This window comes from Rhinoderma darwinii, unplaced genomic scaffold (genome assembly GCF_050947455.1).
Source record: "Rhinoderma darwinii isolate aRhiDar2 unplaced genomic scaffold, aRhiDar2.hap1 Scaffold_594, whole genome shotgun sequence".
NCBI classification, from domain to species: domain Eukaryota; kingdom Metazoa; phylum Chordata; class Amphibia; order Anura; family Rhinodermatidae; genus Rhinoderma; species Rhinoderma darwinii.
Window position 1 is genome coordinate 1 of NW_027464148.1, and position 16,155 is coordinate 16,155.

The 16,155-nt window shown below is 41.8% G+C and overlaps 53 pseudogenes; all 53 read left to right on the forward strand.

The window, feature by feature from the left end:
- The first annotated feature begins 101 nt into the window (after nucleotides 1-101).
- On the forward strand, nucleotides 102-220 carry LOC142725219 (5S ribosomal RNA; annotated as a pseudogene).
- Nucleotides 221-287: 67 nt separating this feature from the next.
- On the forward strand, nucleotides 288-406 carry LOC142725242 (5S ribosomal RNA; annotated as a pseudogene).
- Nucleotides 407-473: 67 nt separating this feature from the next.
- Nucleotides 474-592, forward strand: LOC142725013 (5S ribosomal RNA; annotated as a pseudogene).
- Nucleotides 593-659: 67 nt separating this feature from the next.
- Nucleotides 660-778, forward strand: LOC142725069 (5S ribosomal RNA; annotated as a pseudogene).
- A 66-nt stretch (nucleotides 779-844) lies between these two features.
- Nucleotides 845-963, forward strand: LOC142725031 (5S ribosomal RNA; annotated as a pseudogene).
- Nucleotides 964-1,030: 67 nt separating this feature from the next.
- Nucleotides 1,031-1,149, forward strand: LOC142725220 (5S ribosomal RNA; annotated as a pseudogene).
- Nucleotides 1,150-1,216: 67 nt separating this feature from the next.
- On the forward strand, nucleotides 1,217-1,335 carry LOC142725148 (5S ribosomal RNA; annotated as a pseudogene).
- Nucleotides 1,336-1,402: 67 nt separating this feature from the next.
- Nucleotides 1,403-1,521, forward strand: LOC142725086 (5S ribosomal RNA; annotated as a pseudogene).
- A 67-nt stretch (nucleotides 1,522-1,588) lies between these two features.
- Nucleotides 1,589-1,707, forward strand: LOC142725065 (5S ribosomal RNA; annotated as a pseudogene).
- A 67-nt stretch (nucleotides 1,708-1,774) lies between these two features.
- On the forward strand, nucleotides 1,775-1,893 carry LOC142725005 (5S ribosomal RNA; annotated as a pseudogene).
- A 67-nt stretch (nucleotides 1,894-1,960) lies between these two features.
- LOC142725014 (5S ribosomal RNA) lies at nucleotides 1,961-2,079 on the forward strand (annotated as a pseudogene).
- Nucleotides 2,080-2,146: 67 nt separating this feature from the next.
- LOC142725117 (5S ribosomal RNA) lies at nucleotides 2,147-2,265 on the forward strand (annotated as a pseudogene).
- A 67-nt stretch (nucleotides 2,266-2,332) lies between these two features.
- Nucleotides 2,333-2,451, forward strand: LOC142724980 (5S ribosomal RNA; annotated as a pseudogene).
- A 4,450-nt stretch (nucleotides 2,452-6,901) lies between these two features.
- LOC142725098 (5S ribosomal RNA) lies at nucleotides 6,902-7,020 on the forward strand (annotated as a pseudogene).
- Nucleotides 7,021-7,087: 67 nt separating this feature from the next.
- Nucleotides 7,088-7,206, forward strand: LOC142725206 (5S ribosomal RNA; annotated as a pseudogene).
- Nucleotides 7,207-7,273: 67 nt separating this feature from the next.
- LOC142725128 (5S ribosomal RNA) lies at nucleotides 7,274-7,392 on the forward strand (annotated as a pseudogene).
- Nucleotides 7,393-7,645: 253 nt separating this feature from the next.
- On the forward strand, nucleotides 7,646-7,764 carry LOC142725169 (5S ribosomal RNA; annotated as a pseudogene).
- A 67-nt stretch (nucleotides 7,765-7,831) lies between these two features.
- Nucleotides 7,832-7,950, forward strand: LOC142725163 (5S ribosomal RNA; annotated as a pseudogene).
- A 253-nt stretch (nucleotides 7,951-8,203) lies between these two features.
- Nucleotides 8,204-8,322, forward strand: LOC142725210 (5S ribosomal RNA; annotated as a pseudogene).
- A 67-nt stretch (nucleotides 8,323-8,389) lies between these two features.
- LOC142725018 (5S ribosomal RNA) lies at nucleotides 8,390-8,508 on the forward strand (annotated as a pseudogene).
- Nucleotides 8,509-8,575: 67 nt separating this feature from the next.
- Nucleotides 8,576-8,694, forward strand: LOC142725061 (5S ribosomal RNA; annotated as a pseudogene).
- Nucleotides 8,695-8,761: 67 nt separating this feature from the next.
- On the forward strand, nucleotides 8,762-8,880 carry LOC142725009 (5S ribosomal RNA; annotated as a pseudogene).
- A 439-nt stretch (nucleotides 8,881-9,319) lies between these two features.
- On the forward strand, nucleotides 9,320-9,438 carry LOC142725237 (5S ribosomal RNA; annotated as a pseudogene).
- A 66-nt stretch (nucleotides 9,439-9,504) lies between these two features.
- LOC142725286 (5S ribosomal RNA) lies at nucleotides 9,505-9,623 on the forward strand (annotated as a pseudogene).
- Nucleotides 9,624-9,690: 67 nt separating this feature from the next.
- On the forward strand, nucleotides 9,691-9,809 carry LOC142725261 (5S ribosomal RNA; annotated as a pseudogene).
- Nucleotides 9,810-9,876: 67 nt separating this feature from the next.
- Nucleotides 9,877-9,995, forward strand: LOC142725226 (5S ribosomal RNA; annotated as a pseudogene).
- A 67-nt stretch (nucleotides 9,996-10,062) lies between these two features.
- Nucleotides 10,063-10,181, forward strand: LOC142725247 (5S ribosomal RNA; annotated as a pseudogene).
- Nucleotides 10,182-10,248: 67 nt separating this feature from the next.
- LOC142725130 (5S ribosomal RNA) lies at nucleotides 10,249-10,367 on the forward strand (annotated as a pseudogene).
- A 67-nt stretch (nucleotides 10,368-10,434) lies between these two features.
- On the forward strand, nucleotides 10,435-10,552 carry LOC142725282 (5S ribosomal RNA; annotated as a pseudogene).
- A 67-nt stretch (nucleotides 10,553-10,619) lies between these two features.
- LOC142724992 (5S ribosomal RNA) lies at nucleotides 10,620-10,738 on the forward strand (annotated as a pseudogene).
- Nucleotides 10,739-10,991: 253 nt separating this feature from the next.
- On the forward strand, nucleotides 10,992-11,110 carry LOC142725301 (5S ribosomal RNA; annotated as a pseudogene).
- A 67-nt stretch (nucleotides 11,111-11,177) lies between these two features.
- LOC142725202 (5S ribosomal RNA) lies at nucleotides 11,178-11,296 on the forward strand (annotated as a pseudogene).
- A 67-nt stretch (nucleotides 11,297-11,363) lies between these two features.
- On the forward strand, nucleotides 11,364-11,482 carry LOC142725184 (5S ribosomal RNA; annotated as a pseudogene).
- A 67-nt stretch (nucleotides 11,483-11,549) lies between these two features.
- LOC142725264 (5S ribosomal RNA) lies at nucleotides 11,550-11,668 on the forward strand (annotated as a pseudogene).
- Nucleotides 11,669-11,734: 66 nt separating this feature from the next.
- Nucleotides 11,735-11,853, forward strand: LOC142725060 (5S ribosomal RNA; annotated as a pseudogene).
- Nucleotides 11,854-12,106: 253 nt separating this feature from the next.
- On the forward strand, nucleotides 12,107-12,225 carry LOC142725010 (5S ribosomal RNA; annotated as a pseudogene).
- A 67-nt stretch (nucleotides 12,226-12,292) lies between these two features.
- On the forward strand, nucleotides 12,293-12,411 carry LOC142725239 (5S ribosomal RNA; annotated as a pseudogene).
- A 66-nt stretch (nucleotides 12,412-12,477) lies between these two features.
- On the forward strand, nucleotides 12,478-12,596 carry LOC142725149 (5S ribosomal RNA; annotated as a pseudogene).
- Nucleotides 12,597-12,663: 67 nt separating this feature from the next.
- LOC142725231 (5S ribosomal RNA) lies at nucleotides 12,664-12,782 on the forward strand (annotated as a pseudogene).
- Nucleotides 12,783-13,221: 439 nt separating this feature from the next.
- Nucleotides 13,222-13,340, forward strand: LOC142725032 (5S ribosomal RNA; annotated as a pseudogene).
- A 67-nt stretch (nucleotides 13,341-13,407) lies between these two features.
- Nucleotides 13,408-13,526, forward strand: LOC142725105 (5S ribosomal RNA; annotated as a pseudogene).
- A 67-nt stretch (nucleotides 13,527-13,593) lies between these two features.
- On the forward strand, nucleotides 13,594-13,712 carry LOC142725103 (5S ribosomal RNA; annotated as a pseudogene).
- Nucleotides 13,713-13,779: 67 nt separating this feature from the next.
- On the forward strand, nucleotides 13,780-13,898 carry LOC142725084 (5S ribosomal RNA; annotated as a pseudogene).
- A 67-nt stretch (nucleotides 13,899-13,965) lies between these two features.
- On the forward strand, nucleotides 13,966-14,084 carry LOC142725050 (5S ribosomal RNA; annotated as a pseudogene).
- Nucleotides 14,085-14,523: 439 nt separating this feature from the next.
- LOC142725080 (5S ribosomal RNA) lies at nucleotides 14,524-14,642 on the forward strand (annotated as a pseudogene).
- Nucleotides 14,643-14,709: 67 nt separating this feature from the next.
- LOC142725048 (5S ribosomal RNA) lies at nucleotides 14,710-14,828 on the forward strand (annotated as a pseudogene).
- Nucleotides 14,829-14,895: 67 nt separating this feature from the next.
- Nucleotides 14,896-15,014, forward strand: LOC142725087 (5S ribosomal RNA; annotated as a pseudogene).
- Nucleotides 15,015-15,080: 66 nt separating this feature from the next.
- Nucleotides 15,081-15,199, forward strand: LOC142725214 (5S ribosomal RNA; annotated as a pseudogene).
- A 67-nt stretch (nucleotides 15,200-15,266) lies between these two features.
- LOC142725222 (5S ribosomal RNA) lies at nucleotides 15,267-15,385 on the forward strand (annotated as a pseudogene).
- A 67-nt stretch (nucleotides 15,386-15,452) lies between these two features.
- On the forward strand, nucleotides 15,453-15,571 carry LOC142725204 (5S ribosomal RNA; annotated as a pseudogene).
- A 67-nt stretch (nucleotides 15,572-15,638) lies between these two features.
- On the forward strand, nucleotides 15,639-15,757 carry LOC142725159 (5S ribosomal RNA; annotated as a pseudogene).
- Nucleotides 15,758-15,824: 67 nt separating this feature from the next.
- LOC142725263 (5S ribosomal RNA) lies at nucleotides 15,825-15,943 on the forward strand (annotated as a pseudogene).
- Nucleotides 15,944-16,010: 67 nt separating this feature from the next.
- On the forward strand, nucleotides 16,011-16,129 carry LOC142725152 (5S ribosomal RNA; annotated as a pseudogene).
- Nucleotides 16,130-16,155: the final 26 nt, after the last annotated feature.

Sequence of the window (16,155 nt, forward strand, 5' to 3'; positions counted from 1 at the left end):
GGAGACTGTCTGGGAATCCGTGGTGCGGTTGACTTTTTATTATGTTGTTTAGATTTTGTTTCACAATAGATTAAATAGGACTATAGATTAAGGCTTTTAATGTCAATGGCCATTCTAAGCTGAGTGTGCCTGCTCTCGTCAGATCGCAGAAGATACACAGCTTAAGGCCTCGCTAGTACCAGTGTGGGAGACTGTCTGTGAATCCGTGGTGCGGTTGACTTCTTATTATGTCGTTTAGATTTTGTTTCACAATCGATTAAAAAGGACTATGGATTAAAGCATTTAATGTCAATGGCCATTCTAAGCTGAATGTGCCTGCTCTCGTTAGATCGCAGAAATTACATAGCTTAACGCCTCGCTAGTACCAGTGTGGGAGACTGTCTGGGAATCCGTGGTGCGGTTGACTTCTTATTATGTCGTTTAGATTTTGTTTCACAATAGATTAAATAGGACTATGGATTAAAGCATTTACCGTCAATGGCCATTCTAAGCTGAATGTGCCTGCTCTCGTCAGATCGCAGAAGTTACACAGCTTAAGGCCTCGCTAGTACCAGTGTGGGAGACTGTCTGGGAATCCGTGGTGCGGTTGAATTTTTATTATGTCGTTTAGATTTTGTTTCACAATCGATTAAAAAGGACTATGGATTAAAGCATTTAATGTCAATGGCCATTCTAAGCTGAATGCCCCTGCTCTCGTCAGATCGCAGAAGTTACACAGCCTAAGGCCTCGCTAGTACCAGTGTGGGAGACTGTCTGGGAATCCGTGGCGCGGTTGACTTTTTATCATGTCGTTTAGATTTTGTTTCACAATCGATTAAAAGGACTATGGATTAAAGCATTTAGTGTCAATGGCCATTCTAAGCTGAATGTCCCTGCTTTCGTCAGATCGCAGAAGTTACACAGCTTAAGGCCTCGCTAGTACCAGTGTGGGAGACTGTCTGGGAATCCGTGGTGCGGTTGACTTTTTATTATGTCGTTTAGATTTTGTTTCACAATAGATTAAATAGGACTATGGATTAAAGCATTTAACGGCAATGGCCATTCTAAGCTGAATGTGCCTGCTCTCGTCAGAACGCAGAAGTTACACAGCTTAAGGCCTCGCTCGTACCAGTGTGGGAGACTGTCTGGGAATCCGTGGTGCGGTTGAATTTTTATTATGTCGTTTAGATTTTGTTTCACAATCGATTAAAAAGGACTATGGATTAAAGCATTTAATGTCAATGGCCATTCTAAGCTGAATGTGCCTGCTCTCGTCAGATCGCAGAAGTTACACAACTTAAGGCCTCGCTAGTACGAGTGTGGGAGACTGTCTGGGAATCCGTGGTGCGGTTGACTTCTTATTATGTTGTTTAGATTTTGTTTCACAATAGATTAAATAGGACTATGGATTAAGGCTTTTAATGTCAATGGCCATTCTAAGCTGAATGTGCCTGCTCTCGTCAGATCGCAGAAGTTACACAGCTTAAGGCCTCGCTAGTACCAGTGTGGGAGACTGTCTGGGAATCCGTGGTGCGGTTGACTTTTTATTATGTCGTTTAGATTTTGTTTCACAATCGATTAAAAAGGACTATGGATTAAAGCATTTAATGTCAATGGCCATTCTAAGCTGAATGTCCCTGCTCTCGTCAGATCGCAGAAGTTACACAGCTTAAGGCCTCGCTAGTACCAGTCTGGGAGACTGTCTGGGAATCCGTGGTGTGGTTGACTTTTTATTATGTCGTTTAGATTTTGTTTCACAATCGATTAAAAAGGACTATGGATTAAAGCATTTAATGTCAATGGCCATTCTAAGCTGAATGTGCCTGCTCTCGTCAGATCGCAGAAGTTACACAGCTTAAGGCCTCGCTAGTACCACTGTGGGAGACTGTCTGGGAATCCGTGGTGTGGTTGACTTTTTATTATGTCGTTTAGATTTTGTTTCACAATCGATTAAAAAGGACTATGGATTAAAGCATTTAATGTCAATGGCCATTCTAAGCTGAATGTGCCTGCTCTCGTCAGATCGCAGAAGTTACACAGCTTAAGGCCTCGCTAGTACCAGTGTGGGAGACTGTCTGGGAATCCGTGGTGCGGTTGAATTTTTATTATGTCGTTTAGATTTTGTTTCACAATCGATTAAAAAGGACTATGGATTAAAGCATTTATTGTCAATGGCCATTCTAAGCTGAATGTCCCTGCTCTCGTCAGATCGCAGAAGTTACACAGCTTAAGGCATCGCTAGTACCAGTGTGGGAGACTGTCTGGGAATCCGTGGTGCGGTTGACTTTTTATTATGTTGTTTAGATTTTGTTTCACAATAGATTAAATAGGACTATGGATTAAGGCTTTTAATGTCAATGGCCATTCTAAGCTGAGTGTGCCTGCTCTCGTCAGATCGCAGAAGTTACACAGCTTAAGGCCTCGCTAGTACCAGTGTGGGAGACTGTCTGGGAATCCGTGGTGCGGTTGACTTCTTATTATGTCGTTTAGATTTTGTTTCACAATCGATTAAAAAGGACTATGGATTAAAGCATTTAACCCCTTAAGGACGCAGCCTAGTTTGGGCCTTAAGGCTCAGAGCCCATTTTTCAAATCTGACATATTTCACTTTATGTGGTAATAACGTCGGAATGCTTAAACCTATCCAAGCGATTCTGAGATTGTTTTCTCGTGACACTTTGGGCTTCATGTTCGTGGTAAAATTTGGTCGATATATTCAGTCTTTATTTGTGAAAAATTGCAAAATTTAGAGAAAATTTACAAAAAATAGCATTTTTCAGAATTTAAATGCATCTGCTTGAAAAACAGACGGTTATACCACCCAAAATAGTTACTAGTTCACATTTCCCATATGTCTACTTTAGATTGGCATCGTTTTTTGAACATTATTTTATTTTTCTTGGACGTTACAAGGTTTAGAACATAAACAGCAATTTCTCATATTCTTAAGAAAATTTCAAAAGCCTTTTTTTGAAGGTGCCAGTTCAGTTCTGAAGTGGATTTGAGGGGCCTATGTATTAGAAACCCCCATAAAACACCCCATTTTAAAAACTAGACCCCTCAAAGTATTCAAAACAGCATATAGAAAGTTTTTTAACCCTTCAGGCATTTCACAGGAATTAAAGCAAAGTGGAAATGAAATTTGCAAATTTCATTTTTTCTGCTGAATTTCAATTTTATTCAATTTTTTTTTAGTAACAGAGAAGGTTTTACCAGAGAAACACTACTAAATATGTATTGTCCAGATTCTGCAGTTTTTAGAAATGTCCCACATGTGGCCCTATTGCGCTCGTGGACTAAAACACAAGCCCTAGAAGCAAAGAAGCACCTAGTGCATTTTGAGGCCTCTTTTTTATTAGAATATATTTTAGGCAGCATGCCAGGTTTGAAGAGGCGTTGAGGTATCAAAACAATGGAAACCCACCAGAAGTGACCCCATTTTGGAAATTACACCCCTCAAGGAATTCATTTATGGTTTTTGTTATCATTTTGACCGCACAGTTTTTTCACAGCACCTATTTGAATTGGGCTGTGAAATGAAAAAAATGATATTTTTTCCAATATGATGTCATTTTTGATCAAAATTTCTTATTTTCACAAGGAACAACATACCCCATTTTGTTGCCCAATTTGTCCTTAGTGCGGCAATCCCCCATTTGTGGTGATAAACTGCCGTTTGGGCCCATGGGAGGGCTCAGAAGGAAAGGAGCGCTATGTGTTTGTTGGAGTCCAGATTTTGCTGGATTGGTTTTCGGGTGCCATGTCGCATTTGCAGAGCCCCAGAGGTATCAAAGCAATGGAAACCCACCAGAAGTGACCCCATTTTGGAAACTACACCCCTCAAGGAATTCATTTATGGTTTTTGTTATCATTTTGACCGCACAGTTTTTTCACAGCACCTATTTGAATTGGGCTGTGAAATGAAAAAAATGATATTTTTTCCAATAGGATGTCATTTTTGATCAAAATTTCTTATTTTCACAAGGAACAACATACCCCATTTTGTTGCCCAATTTGTCCTTAGTGCGGCAATACCCCATTTGTGGTGATAAACTGCCCTTTGGGCCCATGGGAGGGCTCAGAAGGAAAGGACCACCATTTGGCCTACTGGAGCTTTTCTGGTGCTAAGTCATGTGTGCAGAAGCCCCTGAGGTACCAGTACAGTTGAAACCCCCGAGAAGTGACCCCATTTTAAAAACTACACCTCTTAAGACATTCATCTAGAGGTGTAGTGAGCATTTTGACCCCACAGGTACTGTGTAAAAGATAATGCGCAGCAGATGGTGCAGTGTGAGATTTGCAATTTTATATATGTATATGCCATTTCAGTGTCCAATATAGTGTGCCCAGCATGCGCCACCGGAGATATACACCCCTTAAATTGTAATGTGGGTTCTCCTGGGTACGACAATACCCTACATGTGGCTGCTATCAGCTGCCTGGGCATACGGCAGGGCTCAGAAGGGAAAGATGAGGGGGGTAAGCTGTGCGGAGTGCATCAGGGTAAATTAAAAATCAAGGGATGTATGATACATTTTAAAACAATCTTTTATACAGAGCCCTGGTTTTTCGGGACACGTGTCACATTGGTATATTGTGTTCTTCCTTATCCCCCTCTTATAGCAGACTCTGCACCTCTTTTGACTCTTTCCCTTTCCACCGGTTTGGGGACCTTCTCCTGGAAAGTGTTGCCCTGGTACGATGCGTGTGGCCTCGCTTCCAGAAGTACTGGGTGCCCCCCCTTCCTGGTCCCTAAAGATTAGATCTTGAAATTCCAGGAAAGTTCCCCTCTGGCCTGCACATCGACGTAGCACATACGCATTGTACAAAGCCATCTGTATGATGTGCCCGGCCAGCTTCTTATACCACACCGCATGGCGCTGTAGGGCTTCAGGACTTGATTTGACAAGTCCATCCCTCCCATGTACCTATTGTAGTCCAGGATGCAGTCTGGTTTGGGGGTGGCCTTTCCTTCATATATCCTAAACCTGTAGGTATACCCTGATGCACTCTCGCAGCTTATACATCTTCACGCCATACCTTGCCCTCTTACCCGGCAGGTACTCGCGGAATTGAACCCTCCCTTTAAAATGTACCAGGGACTCATCAATAGAAAAACACTTCTCGGGGGTGTATGCTTGGGAAAACCGGGCACTGGAACGGTCTAATAGGGGTCTCCGTTTATACAAACGGTCAAAACTGGGGTCATCTCGGAGTGGGCACGGCTCATTATCAGTATAATGTAAGAAGCGAAGTATTGCCTCATTTATTTATTTTTTTAGGTTCCAGTTCATTTCTGAAGTTGCTTTGAGGGGCCCATATATTAGAAACCCCTATCAAACACCCCATTTTAGAAACTAGACCCCTCAAAGTATTCACAACAGCATTTAGAAAGTTTATGAACCCTTTAGGTGTTTCACAGAAATTTAGAGCAAAGTAGAGGTGAAATTTACTCTTTTTATACAATTTTTTTTATAACACAAAAGGATTTATCAGAGAAACGCAACTCAATACTTATTGCCCAGATTCTGCAGTTTAGAGAAATATCCCACATGTTGCCCTCGGGCGGTAATGGACTGAAGCACCGGCCTCCGAAGCAAAGGAGCACCTAGCGGATTTTGAGCCCTCTTTTTTATTAGGCACCATGTCCGGTTTGAAGAGGTCTTGTGGTGCCAAAACATTGGAAACCCCCCAAAAGTGACCCCAATTTGGAAACTAGACCCCTTGAGGAATCCATTGTAGTTTTCTTGGGGTGCATGCGGCTTTTTGATCAGTTTTTATTCCATTTTTAGGTGGCGTGGTGACTAATAAACAGCAATTCTACTATTGTTTTTGTATACTTTTTTTTTTACAGCGTTCACCGTGCGCTATAAATGATATATTAACTTTATTCTGCGGGGCGATACGATCACGGCGATACCAGATGTTTATAGTTTTTTTTTATGTCTTATGGCGTTTGCACAATAAAATACGTTTTGTAAACAATCATTCACTTTTTGTGTTACCTTATTCTAAGAGCCATAACGTTTTTATTTTTCAATCAATAAAGCCGTGCGAGGACTTATTTTTTGCGTAACGAACTGTATTTTCCATCAGTACCATTTTTAGGTACATGCGACTTTTTGATCTCTTTTTATTCCATTTTTTGGGAGGTGAAGTGACCAAACAATTGTGATTGTGGTACGGTTTATTAATATTTTTTTTTACGGCGTTCACCGTGCGGGATAAATAACAAAATAATTTTGTAGTTCAGGCCGTTACGGACGCGGCGATACCAATTATGTATATTTTATTTGTTTGTTTATATATTTTTATTAATAATAAAGGCCTGATAAGGGAAAAAGTGGGACTTTTACTTTTATTACTTTTAAAACTTTTATTTTCTTATTTTTACACATCTTTTTTTAACTTTTTTTTTACTTTATTACTTTGTCCCACTAGGGGACATGAGGGCAGGAGGCCCTGATCGCTATTCTAATACACTGCACTACATGCGTAGTGCAGTGTATTAGAACTGTCAGCTACTCACTGACAGCAAGCATAGTGGGTCCTGACGTTGTCAGGACCCACTAGGCTTCCGTCTATGGCATAGCCGGACGCCATTGTTTGGTGTCCGGTTGCCATAGTCACCATCGCCGGCCGCTATCGCGTAGCAGGCCGGCGATGGCAGCTTAACCCCTAAAAAGCCGCGATCTCTATAGAACGCGGCTTTTAAGGGGTTAATCAGCGGGGACACAGCGATCGGTCCCCGCTGTAGGAGCTGTGACAGCTGCTGAACAAGACAGCAGCGTCACAGCTCCTGTATGTGTCGGGAGGACGGCCGAAACGGCCGTTACTCCCGAGACGTACTATTACGGCATGGAGCGCGAACGATACAGCTGCCATGACGTAATAGTACGTCAAGGAGCGGGAAGGGGTTAATGTCAATGGCCATTCTAAGCTGAATGTGCCTGCTCTCGTCAGATCGCAGAAGTTACACAGCTTAAGGCCTCGCTAGTACCAGTGTGGGAGACTGTCTGGGAATCCGTGGTGCGGTTGACTTTTTATTATGTCGTTTAGATTTTGTTTCACAATAGATTAAATAGGACTATGGATTAAAGCGTTTAAAGTAAATGGCCATTCTAAGCTGAATGTGCCTGCTCTCGTCAGAACGCAGAAATTACACAGCTTAACGCCTCGCTAGTACCAGTGTGGGAGACTGTCTGGGAATCCGTGGTGCGGTTGACTTTTTATTATGTCATTTAGATTTTGTTTCACAATAGATTAAATAGGACTATGGATTAAAGCATTTAACGTCAATGGCCATTCTAAGCTGAATGTGCCTGCTCTCGTCAGATCGCAGAAGTTACACAGCTTAAGGCCTCGCTAGTACCAGTGTGGGAGACTGTCTGGGAATCCGTGGTGCGGTTGCATTTTTATTATGTCGTTTAGATTTTGTTTCACAATCGATTAAAAAGGACTATGGATTAAAGCATTTAATGTCAATGGCCATTCTAAGGTGAATGTCCCTGCTCTCGTCAGATCGCAGAAGTTACACAACTTAAGGCCTCGCTAGTACGAGTGTGGGAGACTGTCTGGGAATCCGTGGTGCGGCTGCCTTTTTATTATGTTGTTTAGATTTTGTTTCACAATAGATTAAATAGGACTATGGATTAAGGCTTATAATGTAAATGGCCATTCTAAGCTGAATGTGCCTGCTCTTGTCAGATCGCAGAAGTTACACAGCTTAAGGCCTCGCTAGTACCAGTGTGGGAGACTGTCTGGGAATCCGTGGTGCGGTTGACTTTTTATTATGTCGTTTAGATTTTGTTTCACAATCGATTAAAAAGGACTATGGATTAAAGCATTTAATGTCAATGGCCATTCTAAGCTGAATGTGCCTGCTCTCGTTAGATCGCAGAAGTTACACAGCTTAACGCCTCGCTAGTACCAGTGTGGGAGACTGTCTGGGAATCCGTGGTGCGGTTGACTTTTTATTATGTCGTTTAGATTTTGTTTCACAATAGATTAAATAGGACTATGGATTAAAGCATTTAACGTCAATGGCCATTCTAAGCTGAATGTGCCTGAGCTCGTCAAATCACAGAAGTTACACAGCTTAAGGCCTCGCTAGTACCAGTGTGGGAGACTGTCTGGGAATCCGTGGTGCGGCTGAATTTTTATTATGTCGTTTAGATTTTGTTTCACAATAGATTAAATAGGACTATGGATTAAAGCATTTAACGTCAATGGCCATTCTAAGCTGAATCTGCCTGCGCTCGTCAGATCGCAGAAGTTACACAGCTTAAGGCCTCGCTAGTACCAGTGTGGGAGACTGGCTGGGAATCCGTGGTGCGGTTGACTTTTTATTATGTCGTTTAGATTTTGTTTCACAATCGATTAAAAAGGACTATGGATTAAAGCATTTAATGTCAATGGCCATTCTAAGCTGAATGTCCCTGCTCTCGTCAGATCGCAGAAGTTACACAGCTTAAGGCCTCGCTAGTACCAGTGTGGGAGACTGTCTGGGAATCCGTGGTGCGGTTGCCTTTTTATTATGTCGTTTAGATTTTGTTTCACAATAGATTAAATAGGACTATGGATTAAAGCATTTAACGTCAATGGCCATTCTAAGCTGAATGTGCCTGCGCTCGTCAGATCGCAGAAGTTACACAGCTTAAGGCCTCGCTAGTACCAGTGTGGGAGACTGTCTGGGAATCCGTGGTGCGGTTGACTTTTTATTATGTCGTTTAGATTTTGTTTCACAATAGATTAAATAGGACTATGGATTAAAGCATTTAACGTCAATGGCCATTCTAAGCTGAATGTGCCTGCTCTCGTCAGATTGCAGAAGTTACACAGCTTAAGGCCTCGCTAGTACCAGTGTGGGAGACTGTCTGGGAATCCGTGGTGCGGTTGACTTTTTATTATGTCGTTTAGATTTTGTTTCACAATCGATTAAAAAGGACTATGGATTAAAGTTTTTAATGTCAATGGCCATTCTAAGCTGAATGTGCCTGCTCTCGTTAGATTGCAGAAGTTACACAGCTTAAGGCCTCGCTAGTAACAGAGTGGGAGACTGTTTGGGAATCCGTGGTGCGGTTGAATTTTTATTATGTCGTTTATATTTTGTTTCACAATAGATTAAATAGGACTATGGATTAAAGCATTTAATGTCAATGGCCATTCTAAGCTGAATGTGCCTTCTCTCGTCAGATCGCAGAAGTTACACAGCTTAAGGCCTCGCTAGTACCAGTGTGGGAGAATATCTGGGAACCCGTGGTGCGGTTGAATTTTTATTATGTCGTTTAGATTTTGTTTCATAATAGATTAAATAGGACTATGGATTAAAGCATTTAACGTCAATGGCCATTCTAAGCTGAATGTGCCTCCTCTCGTCAGATCGCAGAAGTTACACAGCTTAAGGCCTCGCTAGTACCAGTGTGGGAGACTGTCTGGGAATCCGTGGTGTGGTTGACTTTTTATTATGTTGTTTAGATTTTGTTTCACAGTAGATTAAATAGGACTATGGATTAAGGCTGTAATGTTAATGGCCATTCTAAGCTGAATGTCCCTGCTCTCGTCAGATCGCAGAAGTTACACAGCTTAATGCCTCGCTAGTACCAGTGTGGGAGACTGTCTGGGAATACGTGGTGCGGTTGAATTTTTATTATGTCGTTTAGATTTTGTTTCACAATCGATTAAAAAGGACTATGGATTAAAGCATTTAATGTCAATGGCCATTCTAAGCTGAATGTCACTGCTCTCGTCAGATCGCAGAAGTTACACAGCTTAAGGCCTCGATTGTACGAGTGTGGGAGACTGTCTGGGAATCCGTGGTGCGGTTGACTTTTTATTATGTTGTTTAGATTTTGTTTCACAATAGATTAAATAGGACTATGGATTAAGGCTTTTAATGTCAATGGCCATTCTAAGCTAAATGTTCCTGCTCTCGTCAGATCGCAGAAGTTACACAGCTTAAGACCTCGCTAGTACCAGTGTGGGAGACTGTCTGGGAATACGTGGTGCGGTTGAATTTTTATTATGTCGTTTAGATTTTGTTTCACAATCGATTAAAAAGGACTATGGATTAAAGCATTTAATGTCAATGGCCATTCTAAGCTGAATGTGCCTGCTCTCGTTAGATCGCAGAAGTTACACAGCTTAAGGCCTCGCTAGTATGAGTGTGGGAGACTGTCTGGGAATCCGTGGTGCGGTTGCCTTTTTATTATGTCGTTTAGATTTTGTTTCACAATAGATTAAATAGGACTATGGATTAAAGCATTTAACGTCAATGGCCATTCTAAGCTGAATGTCCCTGCTCTCGTCAGATCGCAGAAGTTACACAGCTTAAGGCCTTGCTAGTACGAGTGTGGGAGACTGTCTGGGAATCCGTGGTGCGGTTGACTTTTTATTATGTTGTTTAGATTTTGTTTCACAATAGATTAAATAGGACTATGGATTAAGGCTTTTAATGTCAATGGCCATTCTAAGCTGAGTGTGCCTGCTCTCGTTAGATCGCAGAAGTTACACAGCTTAAGGCCTCGCTAGTACCAGTGTGGGAGACTGTCTGGGAATCCGTGGTGCGTTGAATTTTTATTATGTCGTTTAGATTTTGTTTCACAATCGATTAAAAAGGACTATGGATTAAAGCATTTAATGTCAATGGCCATTCTAAGCTGAATGCCCCTGCTCTCGTCAGATCGCAGAAGTTACACAGCCTAAGGCCTCGCTAGTACCAGTGTGGGAGACTGTCTGGGAATCCGTGGTGCGGTTGACTTTTTATTATGTTGTTTCGATTTTGTTTCACAATCGATTAAAAAGGACTATGGATTAAAGCATTTAACGTCAATGGCCATTCTAAGCTGAATGTGCCTGCTCTCGTCAGAACGCAGAAGTTACACAGCTTAAGGCCTCGCTAGTACCAGTGTGGGAGACTGTCTGGGAATCTGTGGTGCGCTTGCCTTTTTATTATGTCGTTTAGATTTTGTTTCACAATCGATTAAAAAGGACTATGGATTAAAGCATTTAATGTCAATGGCCATTCTAAGCTGAATGTGCCTGCTCTCGTCAGATCGCAGAAGTTACACAGCTTAAGGCCTCGCTAGTACCAGTGTGGGAGACTGTTTGGGAATCCGTGGTGCGGTTGACTTTTTATTATGTCGTTTAGATTTTGTTTCACAATAGATTAAATAGGACTATGGATTAAAGCATTTAACGTCAATGGCCATTCTAAGCTGAATGTGCCTGCTCTCGTCAGAACGCAGAAATTACACAGCTTAAGGCCTCGCTAGTACCAGTGTGGGAGACTGTCTGGGAATCCGTGGTGCGGTTGACTTTTTATTATGTCGTTTAGATTTTGTTTCACAATCGATTAAAAAGGACTATGGATTAAAGCATTTAATGTCAATGGCCATTCTAAGCTGAATGTGCCTGCTCTCGTCAGATCACAGAAGTTACACAGCTTAAGGCCTCGCTAGTACCAGTGTGGGAGACTGTCTGGGAATCCGTGGTGCGGCTGACTTTTTATTATGTCGTTTAGATTTTGTTTCACAATAGATTAAATAGGACTATGGATTAAAGCACTTAACGTCAATGGCCATTCTAAGCTGAATGTGCCTACTCTCGTCAGATCGCAGAAGTTACACAGCTTAAGGCCTCGCTAGTACAAGTGTGGGAGACTGTCTGGGAATCCGTGGTGTGGTTGACTTTTTATTATGTTATTTAGATTTTGTTTCACAGTAGATTAAATAGGACTATGGATTAAGGCTTTAATGTCAATGGCCATTCTAAGCTGAATGTCCCTGCTCTCATCAGATCGCAGAAGTTACACAGCTTAAGGCCTCGCTAGTACCAGTGTGGGAGACTGTCTGGGAATTCGTGGTGCGGTTGACTTTTTATTATGTCGTTTAGATTTTGTTTCACAATCGATTAAAAAGGACTATGGATTAAAGCATTTAATGTCAATGGCCATTCTAAGCTGAATGTGCCTGCTCTCGTTAGATCGCAGAAGTTACACAGCTTAACGCCTCGCTAGTACCAGTGTGGGAGACTGTCTGGGAATCCGTGGTGCGGTGGCCTTTTTATTATGTCGTTTAGATTTTGTTTCACAATAGATTAAATAGGACTATGGATTAAAGCATTTAACGTCAATGGCCATTCTAAGCTGAATGTGCCTGCTCTCGTCAGATTGCAGAAGTTACACAGCTTAAGGCCTCGCTAGTACCAGTGTGGGAGACTGTCTGGGAATCCGTGGTGCGGTTGACTTTTTATTATGTCGTTTAGATTTTGTTTCACAATAGATTAAATAGGACTATGGATTAAAACATTTAACGTCAATGGCAATTCTAAGCTGAATGTGCCTGCTCTCGTCAGAACGCAGAAGTTACACAGCTTAATGCCTCGCTAGTACCAGTGTGGGAGACTGTCTGGGAATACGTGGTGCAGTTGAATTTTATTATGTCGTTTAGATTTTGTTTCACAATCGATTAAAAAGGACTATGGATTAAAGCATTTAATGTCAATGGCCATTCTAAGCTGAATGTCCCTGCTCTCGTCAGATCGCAGAAGTTACACAGCTTAAGGCCTCGCTTGTACGAGTGTGGGAGACTGTCTGGGAATCCGTGGTGCGGTTGACTTTTTATTATGTTGTTTAGATTTTGTTTCACAATAGATTAAATAGGACTATGGATTAAGGCTTTTAATGTCAATGGCCATTCTAAGCTGAATGTGCCGGCTCTCGTCAGATCGCAGAAGTTACACAGCTTAAGGCCTTGCTAGTACCAGTGTGGGAGACTGTCTGGGAATCCGTGGTGCGGTTTACTTTTTATTATGTCGTTTAGATTTTGTTTCACAATCGATTAAAAAGGACTATGGATTAAAGCATTTAACGTCAATGGCCATTCTAAGCTGAATGTGCCTGCTCTCGTCAGAACGCAGAAGTTACACAGCTTAAGGCCTCGCTAGTACCAGTGTGGGAGACTGTCTGGGAATCCGTGGTGCACTTGACTTTTTATTATGTTGTTTAGATTTTGTTTCACAATAGATTAAATAGGACTATGGATTAAAGCATTTAAAGTCAATGGTCGTTCTAAACTGAATGTGCCTGCTCTTGTCAAAACGCAGAAATTACACAGCTTAAGGCCTCGCTAGTACCAGTGTGGGAGACTGTCTGGGAATCCGTGGTGCAGTTGACTTTTTATTATGTCGTTTAGATTTTGTTTCACAATCGATTAAAAATGACTATGGATTAAAGCATTTAATGTCAATGGCCATTCTAAGCTGAATGTGCCTGCTCTCGTCAGATCGCAGAAGTTACACAGCTTAAGCCCTCGCTAGTACCAGTGTGGGAGACTGTCTGGGAATTCGTGGTGCGGTTGACTTTTTATTATGTCGTTTAGATTTTGTTTCACAATCGATTAAAAAGGACTATGGATTAAAGCATTTAATGTCAATGGCCATTCTAAGCTGAATGCCCCTGCTCTCGTCAGATCGCAGAAGTTACACAGCCTAAGGCCTCGCTAGTACCAGTGTGGGAGACTGTCTGGGAATCCGTGGAGCGGTTGACTTTTTATTATGTTGTTTCGATTTTGTTTCACAATCGATTAAAAAGGACTATGGATTAAAGCATTTAATGTCAATGGCCATTCTAAGCTGAATGTCCCTGCTCTCGTCAGATCGCAGAAGTTACACAGCTTAAGGCCTCACTAGTACCAGTGTGGGAGACTGTCTGGGAATCCGTGGTGCGGTTGAATTTTTATTATGTCGTTTAGATTTTGTTTCACAATCGATTAAAAAGGACTATGGATTAAGGCTTTTAATGTCAATGGCCATTCTAAGCTGAATGTGCCTGCTCTCGTCAGATCGCAGAAGTTACAGAGCTTAAGGCCTCGCTAGTACCAGTGTGGGAGACTGTCTGGGAATCCGTGGTGCAGTTGACTTTTTATTATGTCGTTTAGATTTTGTTTCACAATCGATTAAAAAGGACTATGGATTAAAGAATTTGATGTCAATGGCCATTCTAAGCTGAATGTCCCTGCTCTCGTCAGATCGCAGAAGTTACACAGCTTAAGGCCTCGCTAGTACGAGTGTGGGAGACTGTCTGGGAATCCGTGGTGCGGTTGACTTTTTATTATGTTGTTTAGATTTTGTTTCACAATAGATTAAATAGGACTATGGATTAAGGCTTTTAAAGTCAATGGCCATTCTAAGCTGAGTGTGCCTGCTCTCGTCAAATCGCAGAAGTTACATAGCTTAACGCCTCGCTAGTACTAGTGTGGGAGACTGTCTGGGAATCCGTGGTGCGGTTGACTTTTTATTATGTCGTTTAGATTTTGTTTCACAATCGATTAAAAAGGACTATGGATTAAAGCATTTAATTTCAATGGCCATTCTAAGCTGAATGCCCCTTCTCTCGTCAGATCGCAGAAGTTACACAGCCTAAGGCCTCGCTAGTTCCAGTGTGGGAGACTGTCTGGGAATCCGTGGTGTGGTTGACTTTTTATTATGTTGTTTCGATTTTGTTTCACAATAGATTAAATAGGACTATGGATTAAGGCTTTTAATGTCAATGGCCATTCTAAGCTAAATGTGCCTGCTCTCGTCAGATCGCAGAAGTTACACAGCTTAAGGCCTCGCTAGTACCAGTGTGGGAGACTGGCTGGGAATCCGTGGTGCGGTTGACTTTTTATTATGTCGTTTAGATTTTGTTTCACAATCGATTAAAAAGGACTATGGATTAAAGCATTTAATGTCAATGGCCATTCTAAGCTGAATGTGCCTGCTCTCGTCAGATCGCAGAAGTTACACAGCTTAAGGCCTCGCTAGTACTAGTGTGGGAGACTGTCTGGGAATCCGTGGTGCGGTTGACTTTTTATTATGTTGTTTAGATTTTGTTTCACAATAGATTAAATAGGACTATGGATTAAGGCTTTTAATGTCAATGGCCATTCTAAGCTGAATGTGCCTGCTCTCGTCAGATCGCAGAAGTTACACAGCTTAAGGCCTCGCTAGTACGAGTGTGGGAGACTGTCTGGGAATCCGTGGTGTGGTTGACTTTTTACTATGTTGTTTAGATTTTGCTTCACAGTAGATTAAATAGGACTATGGATTAAGGCTTTAGTGTTAATGGCCATTCTAAGCTGAATCTCCCTGCTCTCGTCAGATCGCAGAAGTTACACAGCTTAAGGCCTCGCTAATACCAGTGTGGGAGACTGTCTGGGAATTCGTGGTGCGGTTGACTTTTTATTATGTCGTTTAGATTTTGTTTCACAATCGATTAAAAAGGACTATGGATTAAAGCATTTAATGTCAATGGCCATTCTAAGCTGAATGTGCCTGCTCTCGTTAGATCGCAGAAGTTACACAGCTTAACGCCTCGCTAGTACTAGTGTGGGAGACTGTCTGGGAATCCGTGGTGTGGTTGACTTTTTATTATGTCGTTTAGATTTTGTTTCTCAATAGATTAAATAGGACTATGGATTAAAGCATTTAACGTCAATGGCCATTCTAAGCTGAATGTGCCTGCTCTCGTCAGATTGCAGAAGTTACACAGCTTAAGGCCTCGCTAGTTCCAGTGTGGGAGACTGTCTGGGAATCCGTGGTGCGGTTGACTTTTTATTATGTCGTTTAGATTTTGTTTCACAATAGATTAAATAGGACTATGGATTAACGCATTTAACGTCAATGGCCATTCTAAGCTGAATGTGCCTGCTCTCGTCAGAACGCAGAAGTTACACAGCTTAATGCCTCGCTAGTACCAGTGTGGGAGACTGTCTGGGAATACGTGGTGCGGTTGAATTTTTATTATGTCGTTTAGATTTTGTTTCACAATCGATTAAAAAGGACTATGGATTAAAGCATTTAATGTCAATGGCCATTCTAAGCTGAATGTCACTGCTCTCGTCAGATCGCAGAAGTTACACAGCTTAAGGCCTCGATTGTACGAGTGTGGGAGACTGTCTGGGAATCCGTGGTGCGGTTGACTTTTTATTATGTTGTTTAGATTTTGTTTCACAATAGATTAAATAGGACTATGGATTAAGGCTTTTAATGTCAATGGCCATTCTAAGCTAAATGTGCCTGCTCTCGTCAGATCGCAGAAGTTACACAGCTTAAGGCCTCGCTAGTACGAGTGTGGGAGACTGTCTGGGAATCCGTGGTGCGGTTGACTTTTTATTATGTCGTTTAGATTTTGTT